Raw genomic sequence first — 15,601 nt, forward strand, 5'->3', positions numbered from 1 at the left:
TCTTCTTGCTCCAGCCGCCCAATCAAGCATCGGTCGTGCCGCCTGCTCCTGCCTCCCGTGGCCGGTTGTGCTGCCGCGGAGGCTTCACCGCCCCCTACTACTCCCACCGCTGGCCAGGCCATCCCTCCACTCACCCACACCCCCTATTATTCTACGGCGATGGCAGCCTCACACCGCAGCCGAACCAGTGAACCATCGTACTCCTCTCCGCGCGGGCTTCCACTATCGCTTCTTCCCCGGCTCCGCGTCGTCCCCTTCCTAGGCCTCGCCGCTCGCCGTCGTCCACCGCCCTGGTGCTCTTGGCGCGGCGTGGTCAACGTGGTCAAGGAACGACTTCCATCGGAAGAGTACTGTACATGGAGAGGCTGACAGCTGAGTCCACGGCAGCCACAAGGAAGTGCCTCCTTATTACGCGGAAAATAATTATTCCTCCACCTGACATCAGGGACCCACCGGACGGGCCACCGTATTTGGCGAAAAAAACGTTTCCCCCTGACTGTCGGGACCCAGCGGACGGGCCACCGTATTTCGTGAAAAAAAACGTTTCCCCCGCTGTCGGCTCAGACCCACTGGAAGTGCCTCCTTATTACGCACAAAAAAATGAATACTCCCTGTCGGTGTCAAAACCGGCGGATCTCGGGTAGGGGGTCCCGAACTGTGCGTCTAAGGCGGATGGTAACAGGAGGCAGGGGACACGATGTTTTACCCAGGTTCAGGCCCTCTTGATGGAGGTAAAACCCTACGTCCTGCTTGATTTATTCTTGATGGTATGAGTATTACAAGAGTTGATCTACCACGAGATCGGAGAGGCTAAACCCTAGAAGCTAGCCTATGGTATGATTGTATGTTGTTGTCCTACGGACTAAAACCCTCCGGTTTATATAGACACCGGAGGGGGATAGGGTTACACAAGGTCGGTTACAAAGGAGGAGATATACATATCCGTATTGCCTAGCTTGCCTTCCACGCCAAGTAGAGTCCTATCCAGACATGAGACGAAGTCTTCAATCTTGTATCTTCATAGTCCAACAGTCCGGCCAAAGGATATAGTCCGGCTATCCGGAGACCCCCTAATCCAGGACTCCCTCAGTAGCCCCTGAACCAGGCTTCAATGACGATGAGTCCAGCACGCAGTGTTGTCTTCGGCATTGCAAGGCGGTTTCCTCCTCCGGATACACCACAGAAGAGTTTGAATAACAGGATAGTGTCCGACCCTGCAAAATAAGTTCCACATACCACCATAGAGAGAATAATATTTCCACAAATCTAATCTGCTGACACGTTTTGGCAACATGACATCATGCCATGGCTCGGTGATTATTCGAACCGTTTTTCTTTAACCAGCCCCGCACATAACGCGAGGCAGTTTCTTGATAGGTCTTGTCAAAGCAGAGATCGTGTCCCCCTTATTACGGGATTCTCAACAATACGGGTGTGGGTAACCCAACTGCGCCATCAATTACGGCGCTTGGGGGATAAGCGAGTTTTACCAGGCTAGTGGGGGCGCATAGTTTCGGCCACCCTTATAAGGCGATAAGGTTTAACCTTTTTCTACCCACGCCTTCTTCCTCCTTGCTCATCCATTCTTGCGCACTCGAGCTCCAACGCCCAAGTCCACATCCTTCTCCTCAACCTTCTCCAAACATGTCCGGAGCGGGAGGCAAGTGGATGGCCTCCTCCATCACGGAGGGCCACATCAAAAAGTTGCGCGGAGTCGGATACTTAGCCGTGAATATCGCGCATCGGCTGCCCGCTGCGTGGCAGATTGTTCCTACCCCAGAACCTCACGAGAGGGTAGTTTTCCTCCACCACTTCCTCCGCGGACTGGGGTTTCCCCTCCATCCATTTGCCCGTGATCTTATGTTCTACTACGGGCTGGAATTTCATGATCTAGCCCCGAACTTCATCCTCAACATTTCGGCGTTCATCGTCGTGTGTGAGGCTTTCCTCCGCATCTGGCCCCACTTCGGCCTGTGGCTGAAGACCTTCAATATCAAGCCGAAGGTGGTGGGAGGCCAACAAGCAGAATGCGGCGGAGCCATGGTGGACAAGATGCCCAATGTTATATGGCTTGAAGGCTCCTTCGTGGAGACCATAAAGGGGTGGCAATTGGCGTGGTTCTACATCACCGAACCGCGCGACACCAACTGGGTGGCGGCCCCCGAGTTTCGATCCGGAATCCCCACACGGCTTACCTCCTGGAAAGAGAAGGGCCTATCCTGGGGTTCATCAGTGGAGCTGGACGGACTCCAGAAATGTATCCGGAATATGGCAAGCAAGAAGCTCAAGCTTGTTAACATAGTCCAGGTCATGCTCTTCCACCGGATCCTCCCGTGTCAACAACGTGATTTCAACTTGTGGGAGTTCGACCCGGCCCAGCACCAGACTCTGAGCGAGCTCTTCGACACAATGCACAAGGACGTCTGGAGGGTGTTGTTCAAGGGTGCCGAGGTCCCTCCCTCTCTCACCGAGGACCGTGGGCTAAGCGCGAAGCGCCCTGCGAATCCGGTAAGTTTTGTACATCTGGCAGGGTTTTTACTTCCCATAGCTTAACCGCGCACGGGGTCTGAGCTCCCATGCCTTTGACAGGACTGGGTGGGGGCATCGGAGAAGATCGACCGTCCGGCCCCTCTGCCCGAAGACACGGCGGACTCTCTCCTGACGGAGATGCTGACTCCGGCTCCATACAAGGTGCCGGAGAAGACCAAGAAGAAGACCAAGGGAACCCGAAAGAGTTCCCGGCGCCAGGTGATATCGGGCTCATCGTCCGATGACTCCGCGACGCACTCCTCCCCCAAAGACGAGGAGGAGGATGAAGATGCTCCCCCTTCAGTCAGGGGAGACAAGAAAAGGAAGGCCGCCCCCACCAGGGGGGCCGAAGGGTCCAAGAAAGGAAGGACTCTCCTTCTGGACTGCTCCACCACCGCCGCCGAAGACGAAGACGAGTGGCTGCTCAGGGCCAAGCCCCTGGCGAAGTTGTAAGTATTCGGATACCAGAGTAACTCATAGCATACCTTTGACACACTGCCTCTCCTAACGTCGAATATTATTATGCAGACCGCCCCAAGCCCGTATCGACGTATCTTCGTCGGGCGGCTCCTTGGACTCGTCAGATATGGATAGTGATCCACTTCCGACCGCCACCTCCCCTTGCCCTACGAACAATGCCGAGGTGCTATCTCGAGAGGCACCGGGTCGAGGGGAGACATTCCCGAAGGCGCCTCAAGGCGACCTTCCGGACTCCGGGAGCAGAGGGGGTAAGGCTCCCGAGGGCTCCGAGTTCGGCCTTCAGCCGACCACTGCGCCGGAACCCCCAGTGGTTCCGGAGTAGGGCAGGCGGCCTCCTTCCAAAAGGGGCAAGACGCCCATGCCGGTGACTTCTGTCCATCTAGAGGCACCGGACAATCTGCTGAGAGCGCTTCGCAGCGCTTCCATCAACAAAGAGCACCGCACTATTATGAGTGCGGTGATCTAGAAGGTTCAGTCCGCCAAGAGCGGACTGACTGAAGCATGTGCCAGCCTTCTAACAGGCTTTGAGGTAAGTATTTGAAATATAGGAAAAATATTACCGCATAGACAGTAGCCCCTGATGCTCGGTTTGGTGTTCAAAAAGAAAAGCCGGATAGAGGATCAACTAATATCTGCAGGAGTCTAATATAAGTATGTCTATATGCGTATGCAGGCTTCACTGCTGGCCTCTGCCGCACTGACTGCGGAGGTCGCCGTACTGAAGCAGGACCTCGAAGGGTCCAAGAAAGAGCTCGGCCTTGCCAAGAGGCATCTCGAGGAGAACAAAGGTAAGTAATACCTAGTCTGTAGATATGTATATATATAAAAGGGATGCGATTGCAAAATGATAGGATCATCTTTAATCTACCAGGGGCCACGACCGAAGTGGCAACCCCGAAGCAAGCGCTATCCGAGGCCAAAAACAAAGCAGCCCAGGAGCGCACCGAGCGGGAAAACAAGAGGCATGGGTGGGCGAGGTGCAGCAAGAGCTCCACGCTCTCGTGACGAAGCACAAGGCGTTGGAGCTTGACTTGAAGATGCGGGAGTCCGAGCTTGCCGCGGCCCTTGAGAGTGCAAAGAGTGACAAGGCTGAAGCCCAAAAGGCTCTCCAGGAGATTGATGCGATGAAGAAGATAGCGGCGGGTAAGGCATTCTATATGCGAAGCAAGCATGTGAAAGTAAATTACTTGTTACTTACCCAAATCCGGAGCTCTCCAGGAGCATTCGCAGATTTGCCCCGCAGCATGTCGGATGCCGCACAGTTTTACCAGGCTGAGGAGGGAAGCTCAACGAAGAAGTTGTTCTGGTCTCAGTATACTGAGACCGAACACCCGATGCCTCTGAGCGACCAGCTGAAGCAACTGGTCGAGCTGCAAAAGGCCGCCGAATAGGCCATGAAGGGCTTTATAGTCCAGATGTGGCCTGGTGACGCCCTTCCCAACAGCTACTTCGGCCTGGTGAGACGGCTTGTGGATGCCTGCCCACGGCTGGAAGTCATCAAGCGGTCCGTCTGCATCGAAGGTGCACGCCGGGCTTTCGCCCGTGCGAAGGTGCACTGGGCCAAGATGGACGCCGTGAAGCTGGTGGAGGAAGGGCCGCCGCAGGGCAAGGAGCATCGCCACCCCGAGATGTACTATGAGGGTGTCCTGAAGGGTGCCCGTCTTGTAGCGGACGAGTGTGCGAAAGATGTAATATTTGAGTAAACTTGCTCGTGTAATCCTGTATTATGAAAACTTGTTCATATGCGCTATGCAACGCTTGTTTGAATTTAAAATATTGCCTTATGTTCGGCTGTTTATCAAATCTGAGAGATGGCTAGTCGTCGGCTTCTGCCCCCACGCCACGAGTGTTGGGGTGTTCGGGATAAACCTGAGCACTCTTGTTCCCATTGTTGGGTCCTTCAAGGGAGGTGCTCAGCACAACGAACAAGGCAATCGGACTATAATGCGTTATCACTCTCACTTAGCCATAGAATTCTATAATTTTAAATTTTGGCGAAGCCCCTAGTATTCGGAAGGACGAATTCGTGGCGCGATACACGCCTTAAGCCGGACAGGGCCGACTCCTCGCTCTAAGCGGCATAAGTCTTTAGGGACTTGAAACCTCTTGAACAGCGACCAGTCTCTCGCCTTATCATGACAGTCAGTTTTAGCTTTCTCTACTGAGGTGCTTAGCCCAGCAGAACCGGGGCACAATCACAGTAGTTCTCCCAGTGCTACCTTAGCCGATAGAGCGGAACGTAAGGTACCAAAACATGGGAGCCGGGCAAACCCCACTATTGACCCAAGACATGATTCAGAGCTGATGCATATAATGCTATAAGTTTGGGGTGCCGCACTGTCGAAAGTGTTCGGACTTCTCACGCCGCATTATGGGGTATGCTTAAGCCCCTAGCGTATTAGCCGTACCAGAGTGCACGGGTGCTAGATGTCATGAATGAACGTATATATGTAAAGGAAGAATGCAGTAATAGTCTTAATGCTATGCATTGTTTATTCAAAAAGGTGCATTAGAGCAGAATGATACAAGTAGTGCGATAAGAAAAAAGTAGGACTATTTGACATGTCCCTTCCAAGGGCGAGCTGAGGAATAGTATTAAAGCAAGAATTTCGCTCGTTATCGTAATCCACCTGGGAGTTCCATGGTGTGACGTAGCTCTCTGCCTCCTTGGTTGCTGCATCATGTGTTCGGCAATCATGCTGCCGGACGGGGTTTCCAGAGATTAAAGTCCTGAAAGAGAAAAATAACAAAGCGGGAAGCCCCTAGTGCGGTTGAAGCCACGTCTTGGGGCATGCCGTAGTCGTGCCCCCCTCCCCACCTGTGCCCACTGTATTTTTAATGCGTAATTATGTACGCATGGCACGGATTTTGCCATTTGGCTGGGACCGGGGTGGGGGCCACATTGCTATGCGAGCTCGGAACGTGCCAGGCGGTCCAGTTGTCGATTACTCCGGGCGTGCTTGAAGGTGTCTGGGTCCTTAATCGCCGAACTAGTGGATTGCCTTAAGAGGCTGCTTTGCGTTTCTGCTGCGAGGGCCGCAGTGTGCTCCTCCGTGCAGAGAGAGCGCTCTGTGTTTCCATTGACTGTTATGACCCGTCGAGGTCCTGGCATCTTGAGCTTGAGATATGCATAATGCGGTACCGCATTGAATCTCGCGAATGCGGTTCGCCCGAGCAGTGCATGGTAGCCACTGCAGAACGGGACTATGTCGAAGATTAACTCTTTGCTTCGGAAGTTATTCGGGGATCGGAAGACCACTTCCAGTGTGAATAAGCCTGTGCAATGGGCCTCTACACCTGGTATGACACCTTTAAAGGTCGTTTTTGTGGGTTTGATCCTTGAGGGGTCTATACCCATTTTGCACACTCTGTCCTGATAAAGCAGGTTCAGGCTGCTATCGCCGTCCATTAGGACTCGAGTGAGGTGAAATCCGTCAATGATTGGGTCTAGGACCAGTGCGGTGAATCCGCCATGACGGATACTAGTGGGGTGGTCCCTGCGATCGAGGGTGATCGAACAGGAGGACCATGGGTTGAACTTTGGGGCGACTGGCTCCAACGCATATACGTCCCTGAGCGCACGCTTTCGCTCCCTCTTGGGGATGTGGGTTGCGTATATCATGTTCACCGTCCGCACTTGTGGGGGGAACCTCTTCTGTCCTCCGGTGTTCGGCTGCCGGGGCTCCTCCTCGTCATCGCTATGTGACCCCTTATCTTTGTTTTTGGCATTTAACTTGCCGGCCTGCTTGAACACCCAACAATCCCTGTTGGTGTGGTTGGCTGGCTTGTCGGGGGTGCCATGTATTTGACACGAGCGATCGAGTATACGGTCCAAACTGGACGGGCTCGGAGTGCTTCTTTTGAATGGCTTTTTCCGCTGACCGGGTTTAGAGCCTTTGAATCCGGCATTGACTATCGTATCCTCGGTATTGTCGCTGTTAATGTGGTGCTTATGTTTCTTGCGACGTGACCTGCCGTTGCCGTCCTTGGTATCCGGAGTACCATGGTTCTTTGATATGTTATTGCTGCGAGCCAACCAGCTGTCCTCTCCTGTGTATAAGCGGGTCATGAGTGTCGTGAGGGCTTCCATAGATTTCGGCTTTTCCTGACCAAGGTGTCGGGCGAGCCATTCATCGCGGATGTTGTGCTTGAAAGTTGCTAGGGCCTCTGCATCCGGACAGTCAATGATTTGATTTTTCTTTGTTATGAACTGTGTCCAGAATTGCCTGGCCGATTCCTCTGGCTGCTGAATTATGTGGCTCAAGTCATCGACATCTGGTGGTCGCACATAAGTGCCCTGAAAGTTGTCAAGGAATGCGGCTTACAGATCTTCCCAACAGCCAATGGACTCTGCTGGCAAGCTGCTGAGCCAATGCCGAGCTGGTCCTTTGAGTTTGAGTGGGAGGTATTTTATGGCGTGTAGGTCATCACCGCGGGCCATGTGGATGTGCAGGAGGAAATCCTTGATCCATACCGCAGGATCTGTTGTGCTGTCGTATGACTCAATATTTATGAGTTTGAAACCCTCTGGGATTTGATGATCCATTACTTCGTCTGTGAAGCATAGGGGGTGTGCGGCGCCTCTGTACTGGGCTATATCGCGACGCAGCTCAAATGAGTCTTGCCCGCTATGTTTGGCCTGGCCGGACTTACTTTACTATATCCGGCGTGACGATTATCATCTCGCATAGTGGCGCACCCTCGTGATCCGTAGATCGATCTTGCGTGTTTTGCTTTGTCCTCCAATACATCTCACAGGTCTGGCATATTTCCCCATGCCTTTTTATTTGAATCGCGTCGGGGTGCGGGCTGGGTTTTTGGCTGGAATGCCTCTCTGTCGCGGCCACAAGGTGACCGATCAGCCGCGTCATACACCGGGGATGTGGGTTTCGGTGCTTCCTCCTCCAGTCGGGGTAGCAACCTGCACTTTGGGTAACTCTTGGAGGGGCGTTCGAGTTTATATTCCTCGGACGCCAGGACTTCAGTCCATCTGTCAGCTAGCAAATCTTGATCAGCTTGAAGCTGCCGCTGCTTTTTCTTAAGGCTATTTGCCGTGGCTATAAGCCGGCGCTTGAAGCGCTCTTGTTCGACGGGATCCTCTGGCACGATGAATTCATCATCGTCGAGGCTTGCCTCATCTTCGGAGGGAGGCATGTAATTATCATCCTCCGCCTCTCCATCTGCCGCTCTCTCAGGAGGGCTGGCCTCTCCATCCTCCTGCTCTAAATCTTGCTGGAGGGGATTTTTGTTGCCTTCGGCACTGTCCGGAGTGCTATTATCTCCGATGCCGGTATCACCGCTTTTGCCTTGGCGGGACTTAGAGCGGCGCCGCTGTCGCCGGCGCTTGGGTTGCTTCTTGGAGGGGTCATCCTCTGCTGTCCCGTCGCCATTGCCTTCTTTGGGTGTGTCCACCATGTATATGTCATATGATGAGGTGGCTGTCCAGTGCCCTGTGGGCAGTGATTCCTCTTCGCCTCCCACATCGTCGTCCATACCGTCGATGTCTTCGGAGTCGAAGTCGAGCATGTTGGTTAAGTCATCGACAGTGGCTACTAAGTGGGTGGTGGGTGGGCAGCGAATTTCTTCGTCATCCGCATCCCAATCCTGCCGGACGTAGTTCGGCTAGGACTCTCCTGACAAGGAGAGAGACCTTAATGAGTTCAGTACGTCGCCAAAGGGCGAGTGCTGAAAAATATCCGCGGAGGTAAACTCCATGATCGGCGCCCAATCGGATTCGACAGGAACGGGCGCAGGCGGTTCGGAGTCTGTGGCCGGAGAAGGATCTGACAGTTTGGCAACACGGCTCTCGTGAAGGGTAAGGTCGATATTCGGCTCGATCGCCACAGAGAATACGGCCTCTGTGGAGGGGTCTATCCACCCGTCCATGGATGGCGCAACTGGCTCCGAATTGAGGGTCGGAGCGGCTGCCGGTGCGATTTCTCGAACACTGTCCGATGGTAGAGCTAAATCGTACTCATCGTGACAGCGCGGCGCACAAGGCAGGGCCTCGAATCCATTGAAGATCAAGTCTCCGCGGATATCGGTTGTGTAGTTTAAGCTTCCAAACCTGACCTAGTGGCCAAGGGCGTAACTTTCGATCTACTCCAGATGGCCAAGCGAGTTGGCCCGCAGTGCGAAGCCGCCAAACACAAAGATTTGTCCGGGGAGAAAAGTCTCACCCTGGACAGATAGCGATGCAGTCCAGGGTGAGACTTTTCTCCCCGGACAGATCTTTTTGTTCGGCGGCTTCGCACTGCGGGCCAACTCGCTTGGCCATCTGGAGCAGATCGAAAGTTACGCCCCTGGCCACCAGGTCAGGTTTGGAAGCTTAAACTACAAGACCGATATCCGCGGAGACTTGATCTTCGATGGATTCGAGGCCCTGCCTTGTGCGCCGCGCTGTCACGATGAGTACGATTTAGCGAGTCGGCTGCGGTGTGAGGCTGCCGAACCAGTGAACCCTCGTACTCCTCTTCACACGGGCTTCCACTGCTGCGTCTTCCCCGGCTCCGCGTCATCCCCTTTCTAGGCCTCGCTATCGTCCACCGCCCTGGTGCTCTCAGCGTGGCGTGGTCAATGTGGTCAAGGAACGACTTCCATCGGAAGAGTACTATACGTGGAGAGGCTGACAACTAGGTCCACAGTGGCCGCAAGGAAGTGCCTCCTTATTACGCGTAAAATAATTATTCCTCCACGTGACAGCAGGGACCCACCGGACGGGCCACTGTATTTCACGAGAAAAACATTTCCCCCTGACTGTTGGGACCCACCAGCTACATCTTCGCATGCAAGGAAGTGTGTCCGGGCAAAAAAACGATTCGCCCCCCTGACTGCTGGGACCCACCAGCTACATCTTTGCAGGCAAGGAAGTGTCTAACAGTTGGGACCCACCTGGTCGAAGCGTACGTAGCGTTGTCATTCTGGTCGCGAACGTGTACGTACATACTGGTCGATGTAGAGGTGCGCACGTGTCGTAGTAGAGGCGCGCACGTAGCATGTACACGTACTACAACGGCCAGTGTGCAAGAAAGAAAATACGGCCACGTACGTACATACGGGCAGGGTCTCAAATGCCTACTCGCGCATATGTACGAACAGGGCTCGTGTACATGGCTGGGTCGGAACGGAGAAACAACGTCATCGTCGTGTTCATGAGAGCCAACTGGCTGGGTCGAAACGGAATGCGTCGTCGTGTTCATCGGGAGGGCTTGGATGGAACAGCCGATGGAAATGAGGCCTGGTGTACCGCAGAACGGAGAAACGGCCTTGTGTTCGACCGGCCACGTTTGAAACGGGATCCTGTTCATCGGGAGGGGTCTGGCGTACCGCAAAACTAAGGAAACGGACCTCCTACGGTCGAAACGGGGGTCCTGATGATCGGGAGGGTTGTGGCGTACCGCAAAACGGAGGAAACAGACTTGTGTTGGAGCGCTGCGGTCAAAACGGGGGTCGTGTTCATTAGGAGGGGTGTGGTGTACCGCAAAACGGGACTCCACGGGATACTGTTCATCTCCACCGTCGACCCCCTCCACGGGCTACTGTTCATCCACCGTCGACCTCCTCCAGCCTCCACCTGCGACTGTTCATCCATGGATTCCTATTCATCCAGCCTCCACCGCATGCTACTCCACCGGCTACTGTTCAACCAGCCCTCTCCACGGGCTCCTGTTCAACCACCCCTCCACGGGGCTACTGTTCATCCAGCCCTCCACCATCTACTGTTCATCAAGCCCTCCACGGGGTTGTCCTGTTCATCCTACCCTCCACGGGGTCCTGTTCATCCAGCCCCAACCGGCTCGATCGATCGAGGTCATGTTCATCCAGAGGCAACACCACGGGGTCCTGTTCATCCACCCCCACCGGGAACTGTTCATCCAAACCCCCCCAGCAACGCTCATTGTTCATCCAGAGGCAGCATCGATCGGCTTCAGTTAGCAGCAGTAGCGAAGGAATCACTTGATCGGGTTCAGTTAACAGCCATCGATCGATCGCTCGGGTTCAGTAACGCGTAGCCTGCAGTGCAATTTCTCCGGTTCAGTTAGAGCCCAATGCCTCGCACCCACGCGCGTGCGTGTACGAGAGAAACGTACATCGCTCGGCCCCGACCACCCACCGTAACCGGGAACACCCTGATATTTTCCTCGCCCTCGCTTCTACCATGGTTTTTTCCGTCATGGACGGCCCAAAGAATATCATGCAGCTGTGTCTCCGGCCCGCCTAGGACGAAAAGCCCATTTTCTATCATGATTTTTTTTCATAGAAGTAGGAGCCCACCACATCTATGATGATACCGGGTTTTGTCACAATTATCGTCATAGAAGTGTCATAAGTATGACAGAAAAAAAATTCGTTCGGCCCAAAATGTCACGGATGTGTCTTTTTTGTAGTGGTTACTTTTGTTACTTGTTAGCCGTTACGAATTATCTTATCACACAACTATCTGTTACTGATAATTCAGTGCTTGCACAGAATACCTTGCTGAAAACCACTTGACATATACTTGTGGGTCATCAAGACTCTTTTCTGGCGCCGTTGCAGGGGGAGTGAAGCGCCTTTGTTAAGTGGAATTTGGTAAGGAAACACTTATGTAGTGTGCTGAAATTTACTATCACTTGTTACTATGGAAAATAATCCTTTGAGGGGCATGTTCAGGGTATCTTCACCTCGACTGGTAGAGAAAAGAGTTGCTCCTCAACCTACTGTACTTACTAAAAATATTTATTATAAAATTCCTTCGGTTATGATAGAGAAACTGCTAGCTAATCCTTATGCAGGAGATGGAACATTACATCATGATATGCACCTAATCTATGTGGATGAAGTTTGTGGATTATTTAAGCTTGCAGGTTTGCCCGAGGATGTTGTCAATAAGAAGGTCTTCCCTTTATCTTTGAAGGGAAAAGCATTGACATGGTATAGGCTATGTGATGATATTGGATCTTGGAACTACAACCGATTGAAATTGGAATTTCATCAGAAGTTTTATCCTATGCATCTGGTTCATCGTGATCGGAATTATATGTATAATTTTTGGCCTCGTGAAGGAGAAAGTATCACTCAAGTTCGGGGGAGGCTTAAGTCAATGTTATATTCATGCCCCAATCATGAGCTCTCAAGAGAAATTATTATTCAAAAAATTTATGCTCGGTTTCTCATAATGATCGATCCATGCTCGATACTTCTTGTACTAGTTCTTTTATGAAGAAGGATATTGAATTCAAATGGGATTTATTGGAAAGAACTAAACACAACTCTGAAGATTGGGAACTCGACGAAGGTAATGAGTCAGGTATAAACCTTAAGTTCGATTGTGTTAAATCTTTCATGGACACCATTGTTTTTCGTGATTTTAGCACTAAATATGGACTTGACTCTGAGATGGTAGCTTCTTTTAGTGAATCCTTTGCTACTCACGTTGATCTCCCTAAGGAGAAGTGGTTTAAATATCATCCTCCCATTGAAGTGAAAGTAGTAGAACCTATTAAAGTTAAAGAAGAAACTATTACTTATAATGTTGATTTTATTGTTCCTACTGCTTATATTGAGAAACCACCTTTTCCTGTTAGAATAAAGGATCATGCTAAAGCTCCAACTATGGTTTGTAAAAGTTATACTATAACACCTACACCCCTGAACAAATTAAAGTTGAACCTAGTATTGCTATGGTTAAAGATCTCTTGGTCGATAATATTGATGGGCATGTTATTTATTTCTATGATTAAGCTGCTAGGATTGCTAAACCCGATGTTAAAGATAAACATAGACCTATTGTTGGCATTCTTGTTGTTTTTGTTAAAATAGGAGATCATTGTTATCATGGCCTATGTGACATGGGTGCTAGTGTGAGTGCAATTCCTTATACCTTATACCAAGAAATTATGAATGATATTGCACATGCTGAGATGTTACTATTAAGCTTGCCAATAGAGATACTATTTCACCAATTGAGATTGTTAGAGATGTTGAAGTCTTGTGTGGGAAAATAAAACACCCTACTGATTTTCTTGTTCTTTCTTCCCCACAACATGATTTGTGTCCCATTATATTTGGTAGACCTTTCTTGAATACTATTAATGCTAAGATAGATTGCGAGAAAGATATAGTTACTATTGGTTTAGGGGATACGTCTCAGGATTTTAATATGTCTAAATTTCGTAGACAACCCCATGATAAAGAATTGCCCAGTAAGGATGAAATTATTGGTCTTGCTTCTATTGTCGTGCCTCCTACTGATCATTTAGAACAATATTTGCTAGACCATGAAAATGATATGTTTATGAATGAAAGAAGGGAATTAGATGAAATATTCTTTAATCAAGGGCCTGTTTTGAAACACAATTTGCCTGTTGAAATCCTTGGGGATCCTCCTCCACCCAAGGGTGATCCCATGTCTGAGCTTAAACAATTACCTGATACTCTGAAATAAGATTATCTTGATGAAAAGAAGATATATCATGTTATTATTAGTGCTAATCTTTCAGAGCATGAAGAAAAGAAAATATTGAAAACTCTAAAGAAGCACCATGCCGCTATTGGATATACTCTTGATGAACTTAAGGGCATTAGTCCCACTCTATGTCAGCACAAAATTAATTTGGTGCATGATGCTAAACGAGTTGTTGATCACCAATGACGGTTGAATCCTCAGATGAAATAGGTGGTAAGAAATGAAATACTAAAGCTTCTAGAGGCAGGTATAATTTATCCTATTGCTGATAGTAGATGGGTAAGTCTTATTCATTGTGTCCCTAAGAAGGGAGGTATTACTGTTGTTCCTAATGATAAGAATGAATTGATTCCACAAAGAATTGTTATAGGTTATAGAATGGAAATTGATTTTAGGAAATTAAATAAAGCCACAAGAATAGATCATTACCCTCTACTTTTATTGATCAAATGCTAGAAAGATTATCCAAACATACACATTTTTGCTTTTTAGATGGTTATTCTAGTTTCTCTCAAATACCTGTGTCAAAAGAGGACCAAGAAAAGACCAATTTTACTTTCCCTTTCGATACTTTTGCTTATAGACATATGCATTTTGGTTTATGCAATGCACCTACTACCTTTCAAAGATGTATGACTGCTATTTCCTCTGATTTTTGTGAAAAGATTGTTGAGGTTTTCATGGATGATTTTTCCGTTTACGGATCTTCTTTTCATGATTTCTTAAGCAACCTTTATCGAGTTTTGTAGAGATGTGAAGAAACTAATCTTGTCGTGTATTGGGAGAAGTGCCACTTTATGGTTAATGAAGGTATTGTCTTGGGGCATAAAATTTCTGAAAGAGGTATTGAAGTTGATAAAGCTAAAGTAGATGCTATTGAAAAGATGCAGTGTCCTAAAGATATCAAAGGTATAAGAAGTTTCCTTGGTCATGCTGGTTTCTATAGGAGGTTTCTTAAAGACTTCTCTAAAATTTCTAGGCCTCTCACTAATCTCTTGCAAAAAGATGTTCCTTTTGTTTTTGATGATGATTGTGTGTAGAAGCATTTGAAATACTTAAGAAAGCCTTGATTTCTACACCTATTGTTCAGCCACGTGATTGGAATTTACCCTTTGAAATTATGTGTGATGCTAGTGATTATGCTGTTGGTATTGTTCTAGGGCAAAGAGTTGATAAGAAATTGAATGTTATTCATTATGCTAGTAAAACTCTAGACAGTGCCTAGAGAAATTACGCTACTACTGAAAAAGAATTTTTAGCAGTTGTTTTTGCTTGTGATAAGTTCAGATCTTATATTGTTGGTTCCAAGGTAACTATTCACACTGATCATGCTGCTATTAAATATCTTATGGAAACGAAAGATGCTAAACCTAGACTTATTAGATGGGTTCTCTTGTTACAGGAATTCGATTTGCATATTATTGATAGAAAGGGAGCTGAGAACCCCGTTGCAGACAACTTGTCTAGGTTAGAAAATGTTCTTGATGGCCCACTACCTATTGATGATAGTTTTCCTGATGAGAAATTAGCCGTCATAAATGCTTCTCGTGATACTCCATAGTATGCCGATTATGCTAATTACATTGTTGCTAAATTTATACCACCTAGTTTCACATACCAGCAAAAGAAAAGGTTTTTCTATGATTTAAGACATTACTTTTGGGATGACCCACACCTTTATAAAGAAGGAGTAGATGTTGTTATTAGATGTTGTGTACCTGACCATGAACAGGAATAGATCCTACGCAAGTGCTACTCCGAGTCTTACAGAGGACACCATGCTGGAGATAGAGGTTGTGCAACTAGGATGATTTTCTGTAGCAGCTTTTTTAATGAATTGGAGAGGATGATGGCGAAGAAGTCGAAAGACACCAATGGCTTTCGAGTTCTTCACCATCATCCTCTCAAATTCGTTAAAAAAATCTGTTACAGAATATCATCCAAGTTGCGCAACCTCTCACTATGTATTGTTTCATCTTTGGCTTCTCTTTCTACGCTTTGATTTTTTGTCATGAGTCAGTTCCGGTGTTTCAGGTTTCAACACTTGGCTTTTAATCCTCGGTGATCATCAACCCCTCGACCCCTCGACCGCTCGGCGACCGTCGACCCCTCGACCCCTGACCCCTCGGCAATCCTCGACCCTTG

The sequence above is a fragment of the Triticum urartu genome, chromosome 4A, assembly GCF_056163025.1.
Source record: "Triticum urartu cultivar PI428250 chromosome 4A, HENAU_Tu73, whole genome shotgun sequence".
Taxonomy (NCBI): domain Eukaryota; kingdom Viridiplantae; phylum Streptophyta; class Magnoliopsida; order Poales; family Poaceae; genus Triticum; species Triticum urartu.